The sequence below is a fragment of the Diabrotica virgifera genome, chromosome 9 (genome assembly GCF_917563875.1).
Source record: "Diabrotica virgifera virgifera chromosome 9, PGI_DIABVI_V3a".
In the NCBI taxonomy this organism is placed as follows: Eukaryota; Metazoa; Arthropoda; class Insecta; order Coleoptera; family Chrysomelidae; genus Diabrotica; species Diabrotica virgifera.
In genome coordinates this window covers 22,703,608-22,730,111 of record NC_065451.1, presented here as the reverse complement: position 1 = coordinate 22,730,111, position 26,504 = coordinate 22,703,608, and positions in this window count along the sequence as shown.

Below are 26,504 nucleotides of genomic sequence, written 5' to 3'. Positions count from 1 at the left end.
GACTGAATAAAACATCTTTATTATTATTACTTTCTCCTCAACTGAGGCTATATTATCAATTTTATTATTTTTTTAAACAAGAAATGATAAAATAAAAATTTTGACAGTTCAAATTGTCAATATTTATAATAACTTCACTGTGACGGAACGCAACCGATACACATTATGGTAATGTGTGTGGCCTTAATTTGGCGTATTTCTGTGAAAAATTCTTATTATATTTCTCATGATTCGAAAAAAAAAAATTAATACATTTAATAAAACACATTGAACATTTTGACAGGCGACAGTTTCCACCTATGTGCTTAATATTTCAGCAGTTTCGAATTTTATCGTAATACATAATATTTAAGTTTTACAATTGTTCACTGTAAAAGTTATTCATTTTGTATTCATTTCAAATTTTAATTTTTCCAGTGTGTTTTATTTATTTTATTAGTATCCCACAACTTTACGAGAAACCCTTCACATTTCTCGATTTTAAATTAAACATAATAATTTAATGTCATGTCTAGAGTTATTATCTGTCATTCATATCATATCTGTCATAAATTATAATAGATCACGAATTAATTTATGGGTACTTAATTGAGATGATGTAACATTACAAAATTAATAAGAGAATTTTTTACGATGCATGTTTAAATAAATGTGACTGACTAATCGAGAATGCTCGATGTTGTTTTAATTTTTAGTAAAAATACTAAAAACTTGCGGTCTGGCAATATTTTAGTTGAACTGGCAACGTTGCCTAGAAATAAGAATGACATATGTGAAAAGACCAATTTACACAACTAGAAAAACACGATTTTCGGTTATAAGACTTGTACCAGTTTTTTTTGACGCGAAGTGTACCTAACTTTTTTATTTGCGTACACGTTAGCGTGTACCTAGACACAGCGTTTAAAAAAATCAAAGTTGTGGCTGTCACCTGAAGAGGGATCGCGTAAAGTTTGAAACATTGATGTTATAATATACTACGATTATTTTAAAAATCGACCTATCCGAGCGTTTTGTTTATATTCTAAAAATAAATAAGTTAATAAGGGGGGGGGTAACACTTATTTCAGCGCACATAAGGCTGCTGAAGTACTTACATTACAATCAAGTAGCCTCTATCGAAATTGAAGATAGTCGTACTAAAAAACTACCCATCAAACGTGAAATACGAGAGGGTTGTGTTTTGTCACCAAGTCTTTTAAATCTATACTCCGAAGGAATCTTTAGGGAGTCTTGACAGCCAAGAGGGAGTAACAGAAGGCGAAGCTATCAACAATATCAGAAAGTTATGATATTGTTGATTATTCCTCACTATTCTCTTAACCTTCCGATGACCAACTTTTTTTTGTTACACGGATGACCAAGGGGGGGGGGGGAATGACCCCAGGTCAAAAATGTCAAAAATGACAATTAACAAAAAAATAAAGTGTTTTTTTTTAATTTTTAATTTTTTTTTGGCATGGACTTTATGTCATTCAGCCAGTCACAACATGAGTATTAGTGTCATGTGTAGTGTGTATGTTGAGTAAGCGTCTTGTTACTTTGCAAAGTCGACGTCATTAGCGTAAAACTACTTGTAATTACACATAATAGACGCTATTTTACTAAACATCAATTTCAGAATATATTTTTTATTCGTAAAATATAGGGAATTTTTTTTTCAAAATATAAGGATATCTAGAATGATATTAAAGTCAAATAAAAAATAATGAGTTAAAAATTAAAAATACTTTTGAATTTATTAAAGAAAAACATAGCTGGGGTCACAATTTCCCCCGCTTGGTCATCCGAAGGTTAACAAGATCTGGAGGTATTAATAAAATTTGTCAGTAAAGCAAGTTCTCGGAGAAGCCTTAAAATTGACATTTCAAAGGCAAAGTGGGAGGAGATAGAACGAGTAAACCATTGTAAATGTGACTGCGATGAAGAGATAATATCCAACATCGAAATACACATAACTTTTTTTGTGACATGTAAAACAGTACTATGTAGTGCCTATTTTACCACTAGGTCCGTGAGGCACCTGCCTCGGGCCCGCATTTTAATCGGGCCCGGAAAGATCACCAAAAAAATTTATTGAAATTGTAATAACATAAATTTTCAAAATTCTTTCATTTTGCGAACGGAAAATGATAAATTAATGATAACAATAAGAAGAGATTGCCTTGTCGGAATCAATACCAATAAACAATATTTTTTTTTTTTTTTATTTACACAAATAAACCCGCATCAACCACTAAGGGTTATTAGCGGGGGGACATACACAAACAGTAAGATACATATTATTATATAAAAATGCTTTACAATCTGGTGTATTGTTTAGTCATTTTGAGATAATTTAATAAGGAGTTTAGGTTTGAAGTCAGTAAACTTTTAATATTGTCACTAAGAGCACACGCGATCCTTTCTTTCTGGTACACTGGACACTCGATAATTATATGTTTCACTGTCAGTTGCGTGTTGCAATTGGTACACATCGGAGCGGCCTCCTTGTTGAAGATATGCTTGTGTGTTAGTAACGTATGTCCTATTCGGAGTCGGTTGATAATGACTTGGTCTTTTCTATTACTTGGTAACATGAGTTTAGTTCCTACTTGATTTAGGCATTCTTTTAGTTTGTTGTTAGTCTGATCCCAAGTAGTTTGCCACGTTCTGTGGACATGACCTTTGATATTTACTTTGTGATCAGTCCAAGGTATTTGATCTGTGATAGAAATACTTTGGTCGGTAGTTGCATTGCTTGCTAGAGAGTCCACTTCCTCGTTGCCAATTATTCCCATATGGGAAGGTACCCAGATGAAGAAAATATCTTTCTGTTGATTCTGTAGATAAGATAATTCTTCTTTGATTTTGACAAGAATAGCGTGAGTTGTATATAGCTGTTTTATCCCAAGTAATGCGCTCATTGAATCGGTGATAATCACAAATTTGCTATCATGGATAGAACCACATTTTTTCATTGCCTGGTGAATTGCTGTAAGTTCTCCGGTATATATACAACAATTTGTTGGGATTCGTACGGTAGACTTGATGTTTCCGCAGATATAAGCTGCAGCATGTCCTTCATCACATTTGGAAGCATCAGTGAAGATTCGATGAGTTGTTGGGTATTTGGAAATTAAATTTTTAAAAGCTTGCTGGATAAGGAAAGGATGTGTGGGATGTTTAGGGAGATCTTTTAGAGACATATCTATTTTTGGAGGTTTGATCATCCAGGGAGGAAAATTTACATGAATGGGTATAGTGAGACTGAACTGTTCTAAATTAAAACCAATACGTTTTGTTCGCTCAGGAAATGGTAGCATATTTCTTGCAATGTTTTCGTAATGATCAGAAGATATATTTGTTCTGTAGAATATTGTTGAGTAGGTTACGTTGCTTTTGTTTGCTGAAATTCTGGCAACGTAATTCAGTGATAGAAGTTGCCTTCGTTGGCTTAAAGGGAGTTCATTAGCCAGAACTTGTAAACTACTTACTGGACTAGTTCTTGTGGCACCTAAAACCAATCTCAAGCACGTATTTTGAATGTAGTCAAGTTTTTTTAAAGATGTTTTGTTAGCAGTATCGTAGCATAAACAGCCGTAGTCTAATTTACTTCTTATTAATGATCTATATAGATTAAGTAAAGTTGTTGTATCAGCCCCCCAAGAGGTATTTGACAGCATTTTTAGTAGGTTAATTCTGGATTGGCAAGAACGTTGCAGATTCGTTACGTGGTTTTTCCATTTTAAGTCACGTTCAAAAGAAAGTCCTGAGAAATTTATTTCTTCTGACTGCTTCAGCATAACTCCGTTAAGTGTTAATTGAATATTAGGATAGTCTTTCCTTTTGCTAAAAATTAAATAACGTGTTTTTTCGCCAGAAAATATAAAACCCGTGTTTTGCGACCAGTTTTCAATTGTATGTAAGGCCGTTTGCAATATATGTGATCCCAGAGTTACATTATTTGTTTTTAGATAAATGACTAAGTCGTCTGCATATAGGCTAGTAAATACAGGCAGCTTTATTTGATGTATAATACTATTTATTGCAATCAGAAAGAGTGTAGGACTTAGAGTAGATCCTTGTGGAGTGCCATTTTGCAGTACTCGTCTGGAAGATGTGAATCCCTTGGCTCTAACTCGAAAAGTTCGTGTTTCTAGAAAATTTTTAATAAACGACAACATATGCCCTTGGACATTCCATTCTTGAAGTGTTTTTAGTATAAGATGTCTCCATGTTGTGTCAAAAGCTTTTCTTATGTCAAAAAATACGGCAATAAGTTTTTGATTGTGCAGAAAAGATTCATGTACAGCTGATTCAAGGGTTATTAGATTGTCTGTTGTGGATCTACCCGTACGAAATCCACTTTGTCTGATACTTATTAGGTTATTGTTTTCGAGATACCATTTAAGACGATAATTAAGGATTTTTTCTAAAAGTTTGCAGGTACAGCAAGTAAGTGAGATTGGACGATAGGAATTTGGATCGTCTTTTGGTTTATTATATTTAAGGATTGGAATTATAGTTGCTTGCGACCATAGATCAGGAAAGTCGTGCTGAATGAACATATTATTAAAAATATCAACTAATATTAGTTTTGCATTTAGAGGAAGATTTCGTAAGAAAAGAGGGTGGATATCATCAGGTCCTGGCGTCGAATTTTTTGCGCTTAAACAAAATTCTAATTCTTGAAGACTTATGGGTTTGTTTATTGGATTGTCGCTCTCGGTGATTTGTATATTTGACGATTCCATTAGATTTTTATATTCTAAAAAAGATATGCTATAATTGGAATCACTAGAATTAAGTTCATATATATCTGCTAGTATTTCTGGAATAGCTACCTTGTTTGAATGCATTTGGTTATTGTATGATAGCGTATCTATGCCTCGGAAGTATTTTGTTCCTTTTATTCTGCGTACTTTGTTCCATATGTCGCCTATGGGAGTGGAAGGATTTATTGAAGCCACATACTTTTTCCAACTGTCTCGTTTTCCTTTCTTGATCAATTGTCCGCTTTTTGCTCTGAGATTTTTAAAAATTATAAGGTTATCGATAGTTTTATGTTTCTTATAAACGTTGAAAGCGTGTTTAGACAAAGTAAGTGCTTGCGCAATTTCGTTATTCCACCAAGGAACTGGCTGCCTTTTACTAGATTTTGTTTTTCCCACTGCGATTGTTGCTGCAGAAATAATAATATTATTAAATAGTTCCAGATTTTCGTTTGCGGTATTGGTTAAATTAAAGTTGTTTGTTTGTCCTTCTATAAGTGTTCGATACAAATCCCAGTCAGCTGACTTTATTTTCCATGTTTGGTGAATTGGAAAAGTCAATATATCATTAGTATCTATGTTTATTGTGATAGGGAAATGATCACTATCATATAAATACCCCAATGTGTCCCAGTATAATAAAGTAGCTAGCGACGGACTGCATAAAGAGAGATCTATAGCTGAAAATGTACCATTGTATGAATTTAACCTAGTAGATTTGCCAGTGTTCAGTAACACTAAATTTAAATTGTCGATGAGATTGTTTAAGAGCTTACCACATTTGTCGGTTTTGTTACTTCCCCAGGTACTGTTGTGACAGTTAAAATCGCCTAATATTATTTTTGGGTGTGGAATTTGGTTTAAAACATTGCTTAGTTCAGTTATATCTAAATCAGTAGGATGAGGTAAGTATACGTTGCAAATATTAATTTTCATTTTGTGGGTGACTGACACTGCAACTATTTCCAGGTTTGTTTGCAGTTGTATTTCGGTTGACTCTATGTCATCCCTTACGAAAATTGCTGTTCCGCCGCTTAAATGATCTGTAACTCGGTTTCTTAGAAAAGGAACATAATTTTTTAATGTTACATTTTGATGTTTGAAATGGGTTTCTTCTATGCATATGACTAAAAGAAGATAATCGTTTATAAGAAGCTTGATGGATTCTATATGGGTAAAATAACCATTGAGGTTCCACTGTAATATGAATGTATTATTGGCCATTTTAACTATTTACTTGAGAACTTGATTCGTAGTCAGTTTCGTCAGTAGAAGAAAGACTGCTTAGAAGTAGTTTCTTCTTCAATCTGGTAATATTGTTTTTTAAACTTTTATTTTGTGTTTGAGAATATATAAAGTTTAGAATTTCTTTGATTTCATCGCTTTCATTTGAATAATTTTTAGCAATAAGTTCAGGATGTTTTGAGTGAAGGGAATTTGACAGAAAATCACATATTTCATGAAAAGAAAGTGTGAAGGAAGGGATTCTATTTTCAATTTTTTCTTTAATTTCATTGAGAATATCTGGAATAGAATCTTGAGTTTTAGGCTTTTCATTTTTTTGTTTTTCAGTAGTGGGAGGAGGTAGGTCATTTTCAAGGATTTCGGGAGAAGTGGAAATTTGTCTTTTAGTAACATGAATAGCTTCAGAGATTTTTCTATCGCTTTCAATTACTGAATCTTGGGATATTTGTGGTTGTGACGAAATCTGTAGTTCTTTGTATGTTTGTAAGGAAGTGGTTTGGTTGTTTGTGGCTGATGTTAATTCGTGATTTTTTGTGATGTTAAGTTTCGGTTCCTTTAATGTCTGGGTACCTTCTTTGTGTTCTGTCCGTGGTTGTTCTTCTGGCTGGCTATATTCTTTATTGGCAGAGTTGGGTACGTTCACTGGATGGTCAGTTTCCGTTTGATTAATTGGACTACTTAATGATGATAAAGAAGGACAGTCAGAATCTTGATGTCCGACCGTCTTGCATCTGGAGCAGTTTAAACCGTCTATGGAAATGTATATTCTATATGATGTATTGTCGAATGAAATTAGGAATGAGTCAGGAATCGATGCATTTTCTAAAGGACTTATGAAGATTTGCCTTCTAAAGCTAAGCACGTGGCTGTATTCCGGGTCTTGCATGCCTACTCGTAGAAACGTCATGTTGGAGACGGATTTTATACCCATAGTTTTTAGATGGTCTTCAATTATGCTATTAGGTATAGTAGGACATACACTTGATATGATTAATCTCTGGGCAGGAGTTATTAATCTTCTTACTTCAATTTGGTTGCCGTCAATAATTACATGTTTGTGGGAGCTAAGAAATTGGTCAACTATATACTTAGACGAGAGGTAGATGCAGATGCGGTTGTTTGCGATTCTGGATGCCCAAATAACGTTTTTGGGCTGTACTATTGATCCAACAGCTTTTACATATTCGAAAACTTGTATTCCTTGTATGGTTGAAAGTATGATACCTTGGTCTTTTGAAGGATGTTTAAAACTGTTTAATGCATGAGAGTAAGAGATATGTGACCTAGTCGGTGTATTTCGTGAAGTAGTAGCTAATTCCGGATCAGCCATCGTCCCGTTGAAAATTTACATGCATTGGAACAGCGGATCTGAAGCCGGACCTGGCCTCTTAACAAAATTAGACGGCAGCCTAATTACTTGAATCAGCAAAAAGTTGTTGTCGATAATCGATAATTTGGATTGAAATCGATAAAATATTGCCTTTTAACTTCTGATTTTATGGTTAGATATAAATAATGCAATTTTGTACTCACAGAATCGTTGGTTTTTTAACACACTGTCACATTTAAACTTTATCTTGCAAACAATGTGAAAATTAAATTATATTTCAACTTTTAACTACTTGAATTTATAAATTTGTCAGGACCGATATAAAGCTGTAAGATTTGCTTGCTATCAGGACCGGACCTTAAATTATTTTTCATAAACAATATTGTTAGGCACCAATCCAAAGGATTAACAAGAGGTAGAATTAACAAGAGGTGTCTTGACTATTATCTTTTAAGTATAAAATATATCATGTATAATATTTATTCAGAATGCACTACATTTAACTAATATTTTTAGTTTGATGCCGATTTCTGCAAAGCTTAGGACATGCTTGGTTGTATTAGTTTTCATTCCTGTGCTTCTTAAGTACCTGCAACTAATCTATTCATTAATCCAAGTCGTTTGATTTAGTCCTGTCGCCAGGGGGGGTACAACGGCCTCCTTAATTCAGATGGATTTACCCAAGTTTTTTTTATGTATTTTGACCCGTAGAACACGAATTTTTTGGGTAACAGTTGATCCGGATGTCGATAAGTTTGTTATAAACAAAGAACTTGAGGAATTAGATGACAGCGATTTTTCGCAAAACAAAACATTTTTTTTGTATTTTTTGGATAATTCTCAGCAAAAAACGGTCTTAAAATTTTTTTCGTAGGATGCATAGTTTTAGAGATAAACGCGGTTGAACTTTCAAAAAATCGAAACAGTGCAATTTTTGAACCCGAATAACTTTTAATTAAAAAATAAATTAGCAATTCTGATTACTGCATTTGAAAGTTCAAGTCAAATTCTATCGGTTTTGATTATTTGCATCGTTAAAAATTAAGTTTTTATTTGTTAAACAAAGACATAAACACATAGTGTTTACCGTGCCCAATTCAAGCGTTTTAATGTACGTAATCTACGTAAAAATTGTCTGTATGCGCGCCTACTCGTTCGATTTCACATGGGAAATGCATTGAAAACATCATTCAATCATCATGTGTTTATAGCTTTGTTTAACAATAAAAAAATTAATTTTTAGCAATTAAAGTAATCAAAATCGATAGAATTTGACTTGAACTTGCAAATGCGGTAAGCAAAATTCCAATTTTATTTTTCAGTCAAAAGCTATTCGAGTTCAAAAATTGTAATTTTTCGATTTTTTGAAAGTTCAACCGCGCTTATGTCGAAAAATATGCATCCTACGAAAAGCTTGTACAAACATTTTTTGCTTAGAATGACCCAAAAAATACAAAACAATGTTTTGTTTTGCAAAAAATCGCTGTTATGTGATTCCTCAAGTTCTTTGTTTATAACAAACTTATCGACATCCGGATCAACTGTTACCCAAAAAATTCGTGTTCTACGGGTCAAAATACATAAAAAGACTTGGGTAAGTCCATCTGAATTAAGGAGGCCGTTGTACCCCCCTGGCGACAGGACTAATTAAATTTCTTTAAACATTTATTTTTCTTTACTACTCGTTTCGTTATTATCATGAGTTACAAACATTTAAGAGGCAGTGAAAAACGATAAACTAAGAGAACAGGAACGGCAGACACAAAAAGATGCAATATTTGATTGATATGTGGAGAGAGTATTGAGATACACGTCAATCAAGTTTTATTGTTATCTATAATGTACCAATCAATTAAATATAAATTTTATTTATTGTTCATAAAAAATTAAATTACTGGTGCAACTATATTTCTATTAAATAATTAATACATTTAAAAAAGTTATTATTCTTTTTGGTGCGATTAGGATTACTTCTGTTTGTCTGCCTCTTATTCTGTTTCGTTGTTGTTGACGGTACATTGTCTTTCCACTTTTTCGGCGGCCTTTCAACGTGTCTTCTGCAATACGGCTTGTTGTTTTTACAGATGTTCGCTAATTTATCTGGTCCCATTCGGTTTAAATGTTCGTTCTAGTTTTTTTTTTCTTATATTTGTTCACCTGTTAATATTTTGAATTTGGCACTGTTCGCTTCAGTCGCTTGTCTGTGTCTTAATGATATGCCCGCTATTGATGTTAATACTTTCATTTCGATATTGTTGATTTGTTGTTTCTTTTTTCTTGTATCGGTCCTTGTCTCCGCTGCATATGCTTGGATTGGTCTTAATGTTCTCTTGTATAATTTTATTTTGCTTTCTGTGGTCAGATATTATTTCTTCTCCATATGATTTCTCGCAGGCAACTACTTACTCTTGCTGCTTTTGCTGCTTGCCTCTTTTTGCTGTTGGTCGCTGCTCTTATATTCCTGTCACTAGTGATCTCTACTCCTAGGTAATTGAATTTCATTACTTATTGTACAATTCAGTTATTGTTATTATTAAATTATATTTAGGTTCCTGAAAATTGTGTAGTACCTCGGGCCCGATTTGAAGTAAAATAGACTCTAGTACCATGTAACAGAAACCTGTTATTGCATATTCGCAAAAAATCTGAAATGTTATGTGTGGTCTATTCTATTATATGATTGTGAGCAAAGAACATTAAAAACCACAATAATTAACACATTAGAATCATTCTAATTGTGGTGCTATCGACTGATCCTAAAAATATCGTGTGTTTCGCACATTTCCAATGAAGGTGTTCTTCAAATGATGAATTCATTAATTCATAACGTGTGCTCATAAATGTCACAAAGAAAAGATAAACACAATACTTGACAATATAATTAGATCGACTTAACCCTTAAACGCCCAAGGGTGGGTAAAAAATGTCCACCTAATGCGTAGTCTCTTGTAACATATTTATTACGTGTTTAATTTTTTTTTTAAATTATTTATTGTTAAAAAGACAGCCCATTATCGAATGTTAATTTGGTTCTACATATAATTTTGAAAATAAAAGCAGCATCTTGAGTTAAATATGGATGGGCATAAAAAGTACACCCTTGGCAAAACTTGTTACTAAAGGTTTCTATATAATTTCTCGTTGGTAGGAAGATAATCCATATAATTATCGATGTATAATTACATAATTTACATAATTATCCGCCAATGAGAAGGCTGAAAAAAGAATATGGAGAAAATCGACAAATCTGAATTACTGGTATGTTAATTTTGATGTACATTGTAATTTTGTTGCAAGGTTTGTAAATTGTTTATATTAATATTTTAGAAGATGCTGTGTTTATAAAGCATAAGATTCTTAAGTTTAATCCATTTTCAACAACTCTCAATAAATATATTAGCTATTTTCGAGGTGGACATTTTTTACCCACCCTTGGGCGTACATGGAACCTAAAAAAGGTTGGGCGTTTAAGGGTTAAATACCATCTACTTCGCCTTACGATACAAGGAAAAGTGGAGGGAAAGAGATGAATTGGTCGAAAGAAACTTTCATAAGGCATCCTAATATTAGATAATGGTGTGAATCACATATGAATAATTATTGTAGGAACGACTACTGTAGGAATCTGAGGTCTTTAATAAACAAGTTGATGTATCAATTAGGTTTAAATTAGTAATTTTACAGTCAATAAATTAAATTTGTCATGAATGATCAGTATGAAGTCCAAATTCATAAAAATTACAAGAAGGATCGAAGCTCTTTAATTTAAATGATATTTAAATGTATTAATGGGATATTGATATAAAGTTTTATGAAGTAAATTTTCTAATACTTTTCTGTTTTGTACAGGTATATAAAAACGTGTGTTTACTCACTGTAGCGGAAAATTACGTTTTGTTTTTTTTTACAGGATTTCAGGAATAAACTACTTGTAAATGTACGTACTCGTAAAGTATCTAGTATATACGGTAAGCTTGCACTGGACGTGTCTTTCAATTTTTAAACAAATGTCCCTAGGTCGCTTTCAAGCGACCTTTACAATCCATGCTCATAAAAGAGTAAAGTGGCCCACTTTTTCCTTAAGACCCTCCGAAGTGGCTAAAATAATTTTTAAAGTTAGATTAGTTATATCAGGTTTTAGTGTTAGAATAAAAATCTTGAGACGTTTGGAAATACTTTCTATAAATTGTACATTACTGGGTAAGTTGATTCATCATCTTAAAAAAGATCTAAAGAGCAACAAACTTTGATCAAGGTTTTGTCACTATGATTTGAGGACAAAAATTTAACCAGCACATTAAGGAAACAGACAAATTCCCTAAATGAACTCCAAAAGAACCAACTCGAAATATACAGGGTGTCCCGAAAAGATTGGTCATAAATTATACCACAGATTCTGGGATCAAAAATAGATTGATTGAACCTCACTTACCTATATACAATAGTGCACACAAAAAAGTTACAGCCCTTTGAAGTTACAAAATGAAAATCGATTTTTTTTTTCATATATCGAGAACTCTCAGAGATTTTTTATTGAAAATGGACATGTGGCATTATTATGGCAGCAACATCTTAAAAAAAAATTAAAGTGAAATTTGTGCACCCCATAAAAATTTTATGGGGTTTTGTTCCCTTAAACCCCCCCAAACTTTTGTGTACGTTCCAATTAAATTATTATTGTGGCACCATTAGTTAAACACAATGTTTCTAAAACCTTTTTGCCTCTTAGTACTTTTTCGACAAGTCAGTGTTTATCGAGATATTTTGAATATTTGTCGAATCCACCACATATTTGTATATGGTTTATAGAGACCTGTTAATAATCTGAGAATTTATTTATAATTTACATTTTTAGGTATATTTTGAAAAAGAAGCTACATCTCGATAAAAGGTGACTTATAAAAAAAAGACGAAGGGGTAAAAGTCTTAAAAACACTGTGTTTAACTAATGGTACCACAATAATAGTTTAATTGGAACACACACAAACATTTGGGGGGTTTAAAGGAACAAAACCCCCATAAAATTTTTACGTAAATATATTGAAAAAGAAGCCGTATCTCGATAAAAACTGGCTTATAGAAAAAATACTAGGAGGCAAAAAAGTTTTAACCCGGCATTGGTCGCTAGGTAGGTTGTTACGCGAGTGGTCGCGCGTGAGATATTCTCTCACATATACAACTTTTGAATTTCTTTAAAAAATTTTACAAAAAGATGAGGTTTCATCAACGATAAAGCCATTTGCTTTAAAAAGACACGACGTTTTTCTGTTTTATTATTATTATCTTTATATAAAATGTGATTATTGATGCCGCCAATATTTAACATTGAAAAATATATGGTAAGTTACCATCTACAACTAACCCGTGAAACACAATATAGGATTTTCATATCATCGACCACATCCACGGCACCTTTTATTGCATCATAAAAGGAAAAAAGGATATTATTTTAGGTAATAAGGGGAAAAATAAAATTAATTTTTATACACAGTTGGTGACGCCGGTGGTCGCTTGATGAGAGAATCTCTCACATAACGCGCACTGCAGGGCCGTCTTAACCCGGGGGTGCAAGGGGTGCGAGGCACCCGGGCGCCAAGTCCAAGGGGCGCAAGCCGAACTCTTGCTAGGCTCAAACTTGCGCTTCTTGTCCTTAAAAAAACTACAAATTAATAACAGAAATACACAAGTGCACTTTCGGTATTGTTTACAAAGGCATTAGCGCTTACTACACCTACGATATGAAAATAAAATATGAAACCCATTTAGATTAGGAGCAAAGTTCCGATTCTGCTGACAAAAGTATAATTGAGGTTTGTGGAGCTATATAATATGTAAAAGCGCCGCATTACTAGTCGTTATTTTTAAAGGTGGCGGTAGAATCTTTTATGATGGCCGAAGTGGCCGAAGTTAGTCTAAGTTTTTTACCAGTTACTGATACTACCGAACAAGGATTAAGAATTTACTGTTAGAATTTTTGAAGTTAATGAAAATTGATTTAGATTTTAGATGATTTACGACGCCAAGGGTATGATAATGGGGTAAATATCAGAGGAAAAATATCGGTCTTCAAAAAAATGTTTAGCCTTAAATTAATCCTGCCTGGTGCTCTTATGTTCCTTGTGCGGCTCACAGCATTAAATACTTCGTTTTAATATGGGGAACATTTACGATATATTATCCTCAATTTTTGACAACAACAACTACGACAATGACACAAGAAACATCGCAAGCTCATTGATGACAAAATTAAAGAACTTTAAGTTTATCTGCCCTGTCGTGACATTGTACAATATTTTAGCAAATGTTAATAGTATCAACAAAACTTTGCAAACGAGTGATATTATTTCCGAAGCTGTCAAGACGCTTGATCAAGTCAATAAAGATTTAGCCAATAACCAAAGGAGGATTTGAAGATTTGCTGTCCCTGGGCTATCCACAATTTACCGCCCTCCCATCCGCATTTTTTGCTTTTTTACCAAAATTTGCCACCCTGGGCTATAGCCTATTCAGCCCATATGTAAATCCAGCCCTGTCAATAGTCAATAACCACACTGACACTGCGTTTGAGCAGATATTAATTGACTCAGTATCAATTGCTAAAGAACTAGATTACAAAACTAAATTTCCTGAAACTGTTCGTCCACGTCCCCGAAAATATATCTCAATCTCAATTAACCCTTAAACGCCCAACCTTTTTTAGGTTCCATGTACGCCCAAGGGTGGGTAAAAAATGTCCACCTCGAAAATAGTTAATATATTTATTGAGAGTTGCTGGAAATGGATTAAACTTAAGCATCTTATGCTTAATAAACACAGCATCTTCTAAAATATTAATATAAACAATTTACAAACCTTACAACAAAATTACAATATACATCAAAATTAACATACCAGTAAAAGCTAGTAATTCAGATTTGTCGATTTTCTCCACATTCTTCCTTTCAGCCTCTTCATTCTCGGATAATTATGTGTATTATGTAATTATACATCGATAATTATATGGATTATGTTCCTACCAACGAGAAATTAAATAGAAACCTTTACTAACAAGTTTTACCAAGTGTGTACTTTTTATGCCCACCCATATTTAACTCAAGATATTACTTTTATTTTCAAAAATATCGGTAGGACCAATTTAACATTCGATAAAAGGCTGTCTTTTTAACAATAAATAATTTTTGGAAAATTTTTAAACACGTAATAAATGTGTTACAAGGAAATACGTATTAGGTGGACATTTTTTACCCACCCTTGGGCGTTTAATGGTTAAGAGGCTGCAGACGAGCCTCTTTTAGACTCAAAACAAAATTTTAAGGTTAACTTATTATTATTTATTGGACATTGTCATTGCAAAAATAAAGAGAAAGATTTGAAATGTTGAGTAAACATAATTTTAATTTTTCTTTCTAGGAAAATGTATTGAGTTGGAGAAACTCTGAAGAAAACTTAAAAACAACGAAATATTATTTAAATTTAAAAAAAAACTAGGTAGCGCATGAAAACTGATCTGATATAGATGGTGAAGATCTATTCCATGAATTAGAATTTCTTACCAATATTTTTTATAAATAAAGAGACAACTCCAGTTGATATTATCAGTTATATGTGTATTCTGATAATTTACTCTCTGTTTTCCCAAATTTTCTGGTTGTCTAAGGATATATTTAACCCCACCAATAACAGTAGCTGAAGAAAAAAGTCTTTTTCTAAACTTAAATTGATCAAAACTTATCTGTACTTAACAATGGCCTCAAGACAGATTAACAAACCTGGCTTTAATACTTAAGTATTGAAAAGCAAGTATAAAATAGATATAGTCGGTTCCCTAAAAGAGATAACTGGCTAGTTATTTTAGTAATTTTGCCAATTTGGTAAAATTGGCAAGAAAATATTTACTAAATAATTTAATATTGCTATTACTAAATAGTATATTAATAATTACTGAATAGTAATTTTGCAAATTTTGGCAAAATTGCCCAAAAACAAAAATATTACCTACTAAAATCACTAGCCAGTTGTGTCTAAGTTTAACGAACTGACTGTACCACCGAAGTAATAACAATTTTTCACAAATTAAAAGCTAGAAAAATTGACTTTGATGTGTTATAAATTGATCTTATTTGAATACCGAAACCACGTTTTTTTAATATAGGTACATATAAATAGTGAAAGCAAACATCATTAGTTTTAATTTTAGCGTAAATATAACCTATATAATCTTCTGACAAAAGGGGGCGCAAAGATGAGTCTTGCACCCCTGCGCCGTGTGTGCTTAAGACGGCCCTGGCGCACTGACTCAACAATACGGTGATACTAAGTAAACTGAGTCACTATCTGAGCGGACGAGTTTATTAGATTGTCGAGGGAGGATAGTTAGGAGACCAGAAGGAACTACAGCGCGCATAATTTCCCAGAAAAAAAGTTGTGCGCAATTTTCTGAAAGCGTGAGAGAAAATCTCATATAGCGACCACTGGCGGGTTAAAAACGTTGTGTTTAACTAATGGTACCACAATAATGAATTAATTGGAACGTACACAAAAGTTTGGGGGGGTTTGAGGGAACAAAATCCCCATGAATTTTTTATGTGGTGGACAAATTTCACTATAATTTTGTTTTAAGATGTTCCTGCCATAAGAATGATACATGTCCATTTTCAATACAAAATGTCTAATAGTTTTCGATATTTTGAAAACAATCGATTTTCATTTTGTAACTTCAAAGGGCTGTAACTTTTTTTATGAGCACATTTGTACTAAGGTAAGTTAGGTTCAATCGAACTATTTTTGACCCCAGAATGTGTGGTATAATTTATGACCATTCTTTTCGAGACACCCTATATAATAAACATTTATACATATATGCCTAACCGTAACAAAAGCAAAATAAACGGAATCTCAAAAGAACAAGTCAAAATTGCAGGGAAAACAACAATCCACAAAAACTTTACCTATATACAGTGATGAGCGCGGTAATAGCCGGCAAAATAACGAAAATGTGGAAAACATATTAAGTTGTGAGATAAAAAGAAATGAAACTACTGGAGGTTGAAAATTTAGCGATAAAAACCTATAAATTTACATTCTATTTATTGTTTCCACCTTTAGACGCATCGGACGTGTTTAGCAACTGTCACTGTGACAGTTTCAGTTGACATACTCCTCTGATCCATCTAAATATGGGAAACAATAAATAAAACGTAAATTTATAGGTTTTATTGCTAAACTTCCCACCTCTACTAGTTTCATTTCTTTTTATCTCACAACTTAATATATTTTCCATCTTTTGTGTTATTTGGCCGGTTATATTATTAGCGCGCTCATCACCGTGACCCGGCAAAATGGCCCCGACAAAATAGATCGCACACAAAATAGCTCGGTCAAGACAGCCCCGGCTAAAACAGCCCCAGCGACAACACCCCCAATAAAAAGTTTTACCTTTTAAGGGAGTACCATTTATTTTAAATCAGTATTCTAATTGGAAAATAAGGCTCAATTTAACTTAAAAAATTATTTTATTTAGGTTTTGACTTTCACTTCGGACGTCGTTGTCAAAATATAAAATATTAATAACTTAAACAAAAATGTTGTTGCTTAGTAAAAAATTCTTCTAATAATTTAATTTAATCTGACTCAATCATATCGGCAATTCAGACATACAGTATGATGCAAATGAAAGGAATAAATTCGTTATTTCGTAAACCCGCGACGTTAAGGAAAAATCCTAAAATAGGTCGATTTTTATTTTGAAATTACGATATTTTGGTATACATATCATACTAGTGACGTCATCCATCTGGGCGTGATGACGTAATCGATAATTTTTTTATATAAGAATAGGGGTTGTGTGCTAGCTCATTTAAAATTTTATTTCATTCTATATTCAGTAATATAAACATTTACATAATTATTTATACAAGGTGTTCAAAAACTTTTGTTATTTAAATTATTTGACAAAAAAAAGAAGAATGTATGTAATTCATTTAATTCAAAATACATTTTACTGCTGTCAGAAATCAGACAAAAATGTTTATATAAACATTCATTTTCGCTTAAATTAAATGTTCAAACTTCCAAGAAGCAGATGGCTTATGGGAGCTGGCTTGAACATTGAATTTAATCGAAAAGCAGAACACATTCAATCGAAACAGAAGACAGGGTTCGGTCTCTAGGGACCATCTATCTAGGGATCTTTAGACCTAAACGAAAATACCATTTTTATTTAATGTGGTGAAGATAAACATCTGAATAGAGGATAATTACCATTTCCTAAAAAATGTATTTTTAAGGGATCATTTCATGATGAATTCTGAAGGAAGCTTTTTTGTCGGGGCTATTATTTTGTGGGCCCGCTATTATTCCGCGGCTATTTTGTCTGCAGGCTATTTTGTCGGAGCTTTTTCCACGGGGCTATTTTGACGGGGTACCGCTCATCACTGTATAATACACATAGTACTGAGACGGGTTCTAGGAAGTGCTACTGCATTAGTTTAAATCTTGGGTTATGGCGGCACCACATTTCGCTATGTGTTATTTTTGTTATGCGCCTTATTTGGCCAAATAGGAAGAAATGGAGAGGGTTCATTCATCAATATTCGCTTTATGAGCAGACATAGCGCATAAGCACGCATATCACATACGCCTATTCATCCAATTGTCGGTTTTTGACATACCTCAAAGGACAAATTTGGGCGCATACAGGGTAGTCGCATAACAAATAGCACATATCGTCATGTGGTGCCGGTATTATATCAATATCAATCCCCTTTCCACACATATTCTGCCTTAGAATCACCCCCAGATCTCATTCGGTTTGACTCATCTACTTCTCCCAGGAATGGTTTTCTTAAGAGAAATGGAACATTTTCACGCCTGTTAAGATTTTCAATATATTTTAAATGTAATCATTTTTTTCGGATCTTGAGAAAACTAATAAGTATTTTTGAAAAATTTAAACACAGAATGAAAGGTTACCGAGGGCCGAAAGTCCCTTAATATGAATAAAAAGTTTCTTTTGAATGACATATTTGAAATTAAAAATCACACTAAATTTTTTCTTAGATTTTCACCCCTGTAACTTATTAAAATAAACGATATAGAAGTTTTCAGGGACTTTCGGCCCTCGGTAATAACGTAATCTTCCATTCTGCGTTTAAATTTTTCAAAAATATTAATTAGTTTTCTCAGGATTCGAAAAAAATAAATCCCATTTAAATAGCATTAAAGCCGAAAGTTCGTACCCATCCCCTTAATGGAATGACGAATGTTGGATCTTATTATTATTATACCCGATTTTTTATTTTTAATAATAATAAAAGTTTTGAAAAATTCTAAAAGTAGTAAAGACGGCTTTTGTTTCGATTCACAACGAAATTATTATTTATTATTTTTATTAGTTCTACTTCTATTCTGAGTATTGGGAACATTCTAGTTCGGATCTCTGAACAGTAAACATATCGAATACCTGCTCCGCATAGCAATTAGTGATAAGTTTTTAGTGTAATTACTTTTACGATTAAGGTTGTATATTTAGATTATAGTTTTAACAAACTGTATAAAGGTAAGAGATTTTAATATATTTATTTTCCAATGAGCGTTACATCTGATGGGGGTAATAAACCCCCAGATGATATGATTATTGAGGAAAATGACATAGGTAAATATAATTTGGATAACAAATATTCAGAAAATGATATTGGCCCCTATTATGTTACTGTAGAACCAAAAGAAAAAACAAACCGTTTGTCAGCGGTAAAAATGGGTTTCTATCTTTTTAATAATAATACATTTAAAAATGACGTTTTAGATATTAAAAATGTAGGGAAGGACAAAGTTAAAATTATTTTTAAAAGTTTTAATGTTGCTAATTCAATTATTGGTCATGAAATAATAAATTCAAATAAATTAATAGCGTACATTCCTCTTTTTTTCAACCACAAAAGAGCCATTATACGCCAAGTGGATACATTCTTTGACGAAAAATATCTATTAGAACACATTGAAAGCGATAGGAAAGTTGTTGAAGTAAAGAGAATGAAGCGCAAAATTATTGATTCAGATAAAGAAGTACAGTTAGTTCCTAGGCAAATGATTATAGTTAACTTTTTAGGAAACAGCCTACCGCAAACAGTAAAAATTAATTTGGTTCGTTTTACGGTAGAGCCGTATATTTATCCGGTAGTTCAGTGTTCCAAATGCTTTAGATTTGGACACACGGCAAAGTACTGCAGGAGTACAAACTTTAAATGTAAGAGATGTAGCCAAGAGCATAGTGACGAGAATGTTCAGTGTAATAATGTAGAATTCTGCATTCATTGTAATAAAATTGGACATCAATCTATTTCAAAAAAATTGTCCAAAATATCAAACTCAACACAATATTAAAAAAATAATGTCAGAAAAAAATATAACCTTCAAAGAAACAGAAACACTAGAAAAAAATCCAACTTATTCTAAAATAGTACTTAATAATAGATACGATTTATTGAACAATCAAGAAAATTTTCCTTCTCTTCAACATAATGAGGATAGTAATTCATCGGCTAAAAATTGGGTACCTAAGCCAGTACATCATTTTCCTAAAAAGCGTAAAGCTAACTCACCCATAGAAGTTAAAAATGCACCTACTTTCACACCTAAAGCAATTACCCGACCATCTACTTCTAAAACCATTTTACCCAATCCTTATAGAGACGAATTTCAACAATATAAAGAAAAACTTCAACTAGGAATTTTAGAGAAAATACCCAAAATCTTTGAAAATATTTTCAAAAAATTTGAAATGACGGTACCAAATAAACAATTCTTTTATGAAACACAAAACGAAGTAAAATGCATATTAAACTCAATATCAATTAGTGATAGCGAAGACGATAACTATAGTTAAAATGTTACATATACTTCAATGGAATTGTAACTCAATTATTAAAAATAAAGCTAACTTACAATATTTCTTAAATTCTTCTAGCTTATCATTTGATATTATTATTTTAAATGAGACTTGGTTATCCAAGAAAAGAACTTTTTCTCTTAGTGGATTTAATTTTGTTCATGTGGATAGACAAGATGGTTACGGAGGGGTTGGTATACTTATTAAAGACAACTTATGTTTTTCGGAGTTAAATTTAATAAAAAATTATAACAGTGATATTGAACTTTGCGGAATAAAACTTAATACTTTCAAAATTTCTCTGGTTTGTATTTACAAACCTCCTAACGTAAAGGCTACTACAAATGATTGGTTATCAATATTTTCACAACTACATGGTGATGCATTGATATGTGGTGATTTCAATGCCCATCACACCAATTGGGGATCCGCACTAAACAGTACACAAGGGAACAAGTTGTCAGATGCAATCGAAGAGACTAAATTAAATATATTAAATGATGGTAGGCCAACTAAACTAAGTCGTCCTAATGAAAGACCATCAGCTATAGACCTTACTCTTGCCTCCGGAAGCTTAATAAGCCAATGTGAATGGAACCCATTAGATGATGATTTCGGTACCTTACATTTTCCAATTGTTATTTCTGTAGGTAGAGACCAACATTCTCCTTCTCCTAACTTAACTAGGAAATGGATTGAATCTACTGCCGATTGGCAGCTTTTTCAAAACCTGGTAAACGAATATATAATAAGCAATAGGGAAGATAAAAAACAAAATAATAATTTTGAATTACTTACAACTGCTATAAATATTGCAGCTTCAAATTCTATAAAATCTCGTACCTGCAAATTAATTAATCACAAAAAACCAATTTGGTGGGACGAAGAATGTACCCGAATGGTTTCAGAACGAAAATCGGCATTGATTGATTACAATCAATTGTCAAACTTTCATAACTACATCAACCTTAAACATGTTCAGGCCGAGACGAAAAGATTGTTTAAGACAAAACAACAGGGCAGTTGGATAAAATTTGTTAATGGATTGAATAAAAATACACCAATATCGAAAATTTGGTCCTTTGCAAAAAAAATTTCAAATAAAAATTCTTTTTCAAAAAAACCACCTATTTCAGAATCCATTATCAATCAAATTTTCGATATAATATCTCCAAGTCTTGGTCCGAACATTCTTAATAACTTTCATACAGATCAAAGAATATATGAAATTGAAAACCCGTTTGATATCATAGAATTGGAAGCGGGCCCCTGGAAAAGATTTCATTACATACGAAATAATTAATAATCTATCGAGTGATGCTAAAAATATCTTGTTGGAAATATATAATGATTGGTGGGTTAATGCAAATTATATTAACCAACTAAAAGAAATAACTATTTGTCTCATTTTAAAACCGAAAAAAGATAAGAATATGGCACCTTCTTATCGTCCTATATCCCTTATGTCTTGTCTAACAAAAACTTTTGAAAGAATGATCAAAACACGTGTTGAGTGGTTTGTTGAACGAAATGCCTTATTCCCTCAAAATCAATGTGGTTTTCGTAGGGGTTGTAGTAGTTTAGATGCAGTTACCCATTTAGTTAATGATATTCAGATGACACTCTCAGAAAATAAATATTTAGTTAGTCTATTTCTTGATATAAAAGGTGCATATGACTCCGTGGATTTAAATTTACTAAAAAATAAAATGATAAATATTGGTCTCAGTAAGTACTTCTCATGCTATAGTGCAGATTTATCACTCGCGCAATATTTACATTAGGGATCATAATAACGTATTACATGGCCCCAGAACTGTCTATCAAGGTATACCTCAGGGTTCTATATTAAGTCCTACACTTTTTAATATATATTCAGCTGATATACACTCCTTGGTTAACAAAATTCACGGAATTCACTGCATTCAATTTGCGGATGATATCTGTATATATTCCATCCAACAAACCTATGATGGTTGTGTGGGGGCTTTGGAAACCATGATGCAAACTGCAATTAAGTGGACTGACGATACTGGTATGACATTATCAACAGAAAAATGCTCAGTTCTCTTCTTTACCAGGCACAGGCTCTTGTGTGGGCGTACCATAGCAGTGGTAAATAAATATAAATATTTGGGCATAATTCTAGATACTAAATTATTATGGACTAAACATATACAGTACGTCAAAAGTAAATGTGACAAAGGTTTTAATTTATTAAGACATGTCACAAATTGTAAATGGGGCGCCACTCCAGATATTGCAGTTATGTTTTACAGAGCCTATATACGATCTATTATGGATTACGGATGTTTTCTCTACGGATCCGCGAGTAACACAAATCTATTATATATTGACAGACTCCAGTACAAATGTCTTAGGACTTGTATGGGGGCAATGAAATCAACACCTGTGAATGCTATATTAGCTGAATGTAATGAACAACCATTACGGTTCCGTAGACAACTGCTTGCCCAAAAATATATTATTAAACTAAAAACTCGGGAGTTTACAATGATAGACAAATTAAACAAATTAGCAATCGAAGATATAACCAATAAATATTGGAAAATTAAAAACAGTCCACCACTAACAGAAGCTGTTATTGATACCAAACACCTTTCCGTTACTTACGGCAATTATAAAAAACTACCAATGTTTAACATAAATTATATGCAATTAATTAAAAAACATAGAGTCATAATACCGAAGTATACAGAGTCCAAAAAAATCAACAAAGCAATACTAAATTCCGTACTAGAAGATTTTGTAGACAAAGACATAACTACTCTTTACACTGATGGATCTAGGACGATAGATGGCGTCGGTTGTGCCGTTTTTATTCAAACCGCCAACCAATCATTATTGTATCAGCTCCCAAAATATAGCAGTATATACACTGCAGAATTATTTGCTATTCAAAAAGTCATAAGTTGGTTAATATCAAAAAATATTGAAAAAGCAGTTATTATGTCAGATTCTCAATCTTCATTGATGTCTATTCAAAGTACCAAATTCGAGACGCTAAAATGTCCAATATTATGCGACATTAAAAAATACCTTCAAAATATTGATGTAACTTTTGTTTGGGTAAAAGGACATATAGGGATAATGGGTAATGAAAAAGCTGATCAATTGGCTAAACTTGCAATTACAGAGGGAGAATTCTGTAATATAATTACTGAAAGAGATAACAAAAATATTATACAATTTAACATCCAGTCGCAGTGGGAAAATCAATATATTAATCTAGCAAATTCATCATTCAACCCATACTTTAGTATTCATCCAAAATTGCCAGGTTCTTCTTATTTTAAATTAATGCACACACACTCTAAATTATTTTCCGCCTGCTTATTTCGTATTAAAACAAACCATGGCAAATTTCCTGCTCACTTATCCAAATTAGGTATAACACAAAATGCATTATGTAGCTGTGGGTCTTTCGGAGACTTAAATCATATATTTTTTAATTGCAATAATTATAACTTAAATACAAAAATTCTAATACAATCACTCATTCAAAAGAATTATTTACCACCTTACCATATCCATAATGTTGTCTGTACCACTGATATGAACATATTAAATCTGCTAGTTAGTTTTCTCAAAAGTAATAATATATATTTATAAATGCTTATAATATGAATTTATTTTATTATCGTACATAATTATCTTGATAATTATGACATAAAAAAATCTGTGGCAAATGGACTTGCATCCAAGCCAAAAACAAGCACACACACACACACACACACACACACACACACACACACACACACACACACACACACACACACACACACACACACACACACACACACACACACACACACACACACACACACACACACACACACACACACACACACACACACACACACACACGAGTATTGGGAACTAATTTTTGTTGGAATTTTACCGTGCTGGACAGTCGAGTTTTGATATGCAACCTGATAGGTCTCCCTCGGCCTTCTTTGATCCGGCGATTCGTTGGCTTGCAAATTTTAGAAGCCACGAATGATGTAACCAGAAGATTAGCTCTGAAAAAGTTTTACTTTCAATATTGTTAATATTAAAAGTTAAACTTTCGTTCGTAGAGTATTTTTACTTTTTTCTTTTCCATTCTGTGTTACATTACTGTTTGTAACAATGTAATTCCCATTACATTGAAAAACATCAAGCTCAATGAGTCCCTCTCTTATTCTGCTACTTTTGTCTATACGTAATTTGGCCATCTATTCTGCCTTCCATTTTACTGTTTTGGAAGATGTTTTCAATAGTTTTTATAATATGTAGGGGAACTTCTCTATTATACAGAAGATGGATTACATCTTTGAGTTTTACTCTCTCAAATTCTTTCTTCAACTACATCAGACATAGAAATGCTGCTATATTCTACTCTAGTTACTTCTTAGTAATTTGTTTTTATGCCGATTATTACATCTGTACACGATCTTCCAATAAGAAAACCCTGTTGTTCATTTGATAAACTTATCCTGTGATTCCTTAGTTTTTGTAAAATTTTAACTGTAGTTTTTGTAAAATTTTAGGTAATAAACAAATTGATACCTCCATAGTCTTCTGCCTGTTTTTATCTCATTTTTTTAATAGTAGAATTAGTTCGGCGTTCTTTATTCTTCCGGTATTTTATCGAGTTTTACAATTTTGTAACATTTTTTTGTATAATAGGATTATTAAATACTTTATATACCTTCTGGATTCATTTTTAAGCCCACTAGCACTCATTACGGGTACGCCTATGGCCGTATCTGCAAAATAACTGAGTTTATTATTATAAACGGGACCATTTTTTTATTGCAGCTTTACCGAAACACAATGTTTTGAAAATAGACCGAAAGTCTCTTATTTTATATAGCTCTTGTTACTGTAATCTGTTTAGTATAAAAACACCCCAAGAAGTTTACTACTAAGATCCCGTTAGGTACTCCACTCTATTCAAAGCGGGAATGTGTATTGCAATGTTTAATTGCTGCTTTCTGTTTACTTTCGATTTCAAAGGAAACCTTTTTACTCAATAACTTACCGTCTTCTGCTTTTTCGGCATTTTTGAAGTGAAAACTTCTTTAGGGACGTTGTGCGATTTTTGGATAGGGGAAAAAGCATTGAATTGGCGACTATCATTGCGACCGTCATCGCGACCGTCATCGCGACCGTCATCGCGACCTTCATCGCGACCGTCATCGCGACCGTCATCGCGACCGTCATTGCGACCGTCATCGCTTATAAATTGTGTAGACGCATTTAAATTTAAAATAAATATAAAACCTATTTTAGGATGAGGAAAAATGATTATTTATTTCGCGACCGTCATCTTTTCGGCGAACTAAATTTTGTACGTATCTATTGTTATATGTCTATTTGATATAAAAATTAAATTTTGATAATTATAAACAGAATTCAATTTAATATAAAATATTTTCAATTTTCTCAACCACGGGCATATAAATTTAGAACAACCTGTATACAACAAATTGTTATATTTAATTTTAAGAAGTGATTAGAAGAAGCATACGAAACTCGGGACAATGCGCTTAGAATAAACAAAGTGAATGGCGCGTACCATTATCGTTGTTCGCGGAAGGTTCGATCATTAGCCTATGCTAAATAAGACTCAGTTGAAATCGATAATAGGTCATTATCGTTGTTCGCGGAAGGTTCGATCATTAGTCTATGCTAAATAAGACTCAGTTGAAGTAGATAATAGGTCATTAAATTTTGTAAATAGTAGAAAGTAATTTTAGAATGGGAATTAACTATTTTTATTTGAAATCCATTAAGCATATTTAGAAAGATTAAAAATTGGTTTTGAGGAATACTGCGAATGAGAGTTGGTGGTGGAAGGTTGATTTGTGAATCTGGAAGGGATATTTAGAAAGTAGGGGAATGAATGACAAATAGAGATCAGAATGTTTTGAGCTGTCGAGAAGTGAAGTCCAGTAGTAGACGGTAGTGTACGGAGAGTGAGAAAGCCGGTGTAGTTCCGTGAGTGTGGAGTATCTATCGTGGAACGAGAGGTAGGCCAAGTCGAGAGTAAAGAACCTCCTTGAGCCAAGAGTGTCCCGGTAGCTGATTGAAGTTTCGAAAAAGGTAGAAACACGGCATCACGACAGAAGCAGGAACGGGAGCTATACGAGCTAGTTTTCAAAGGAGAACATTACTGGAAGCCAGGACGAGGTTTTGATCGCAGCCAAGGATAGCAGGAAATGGGTCTTATGTGAAGACATTCTCAGTTCACCAGAAAAAGGTCAGTCTCATTTGTTTGGAC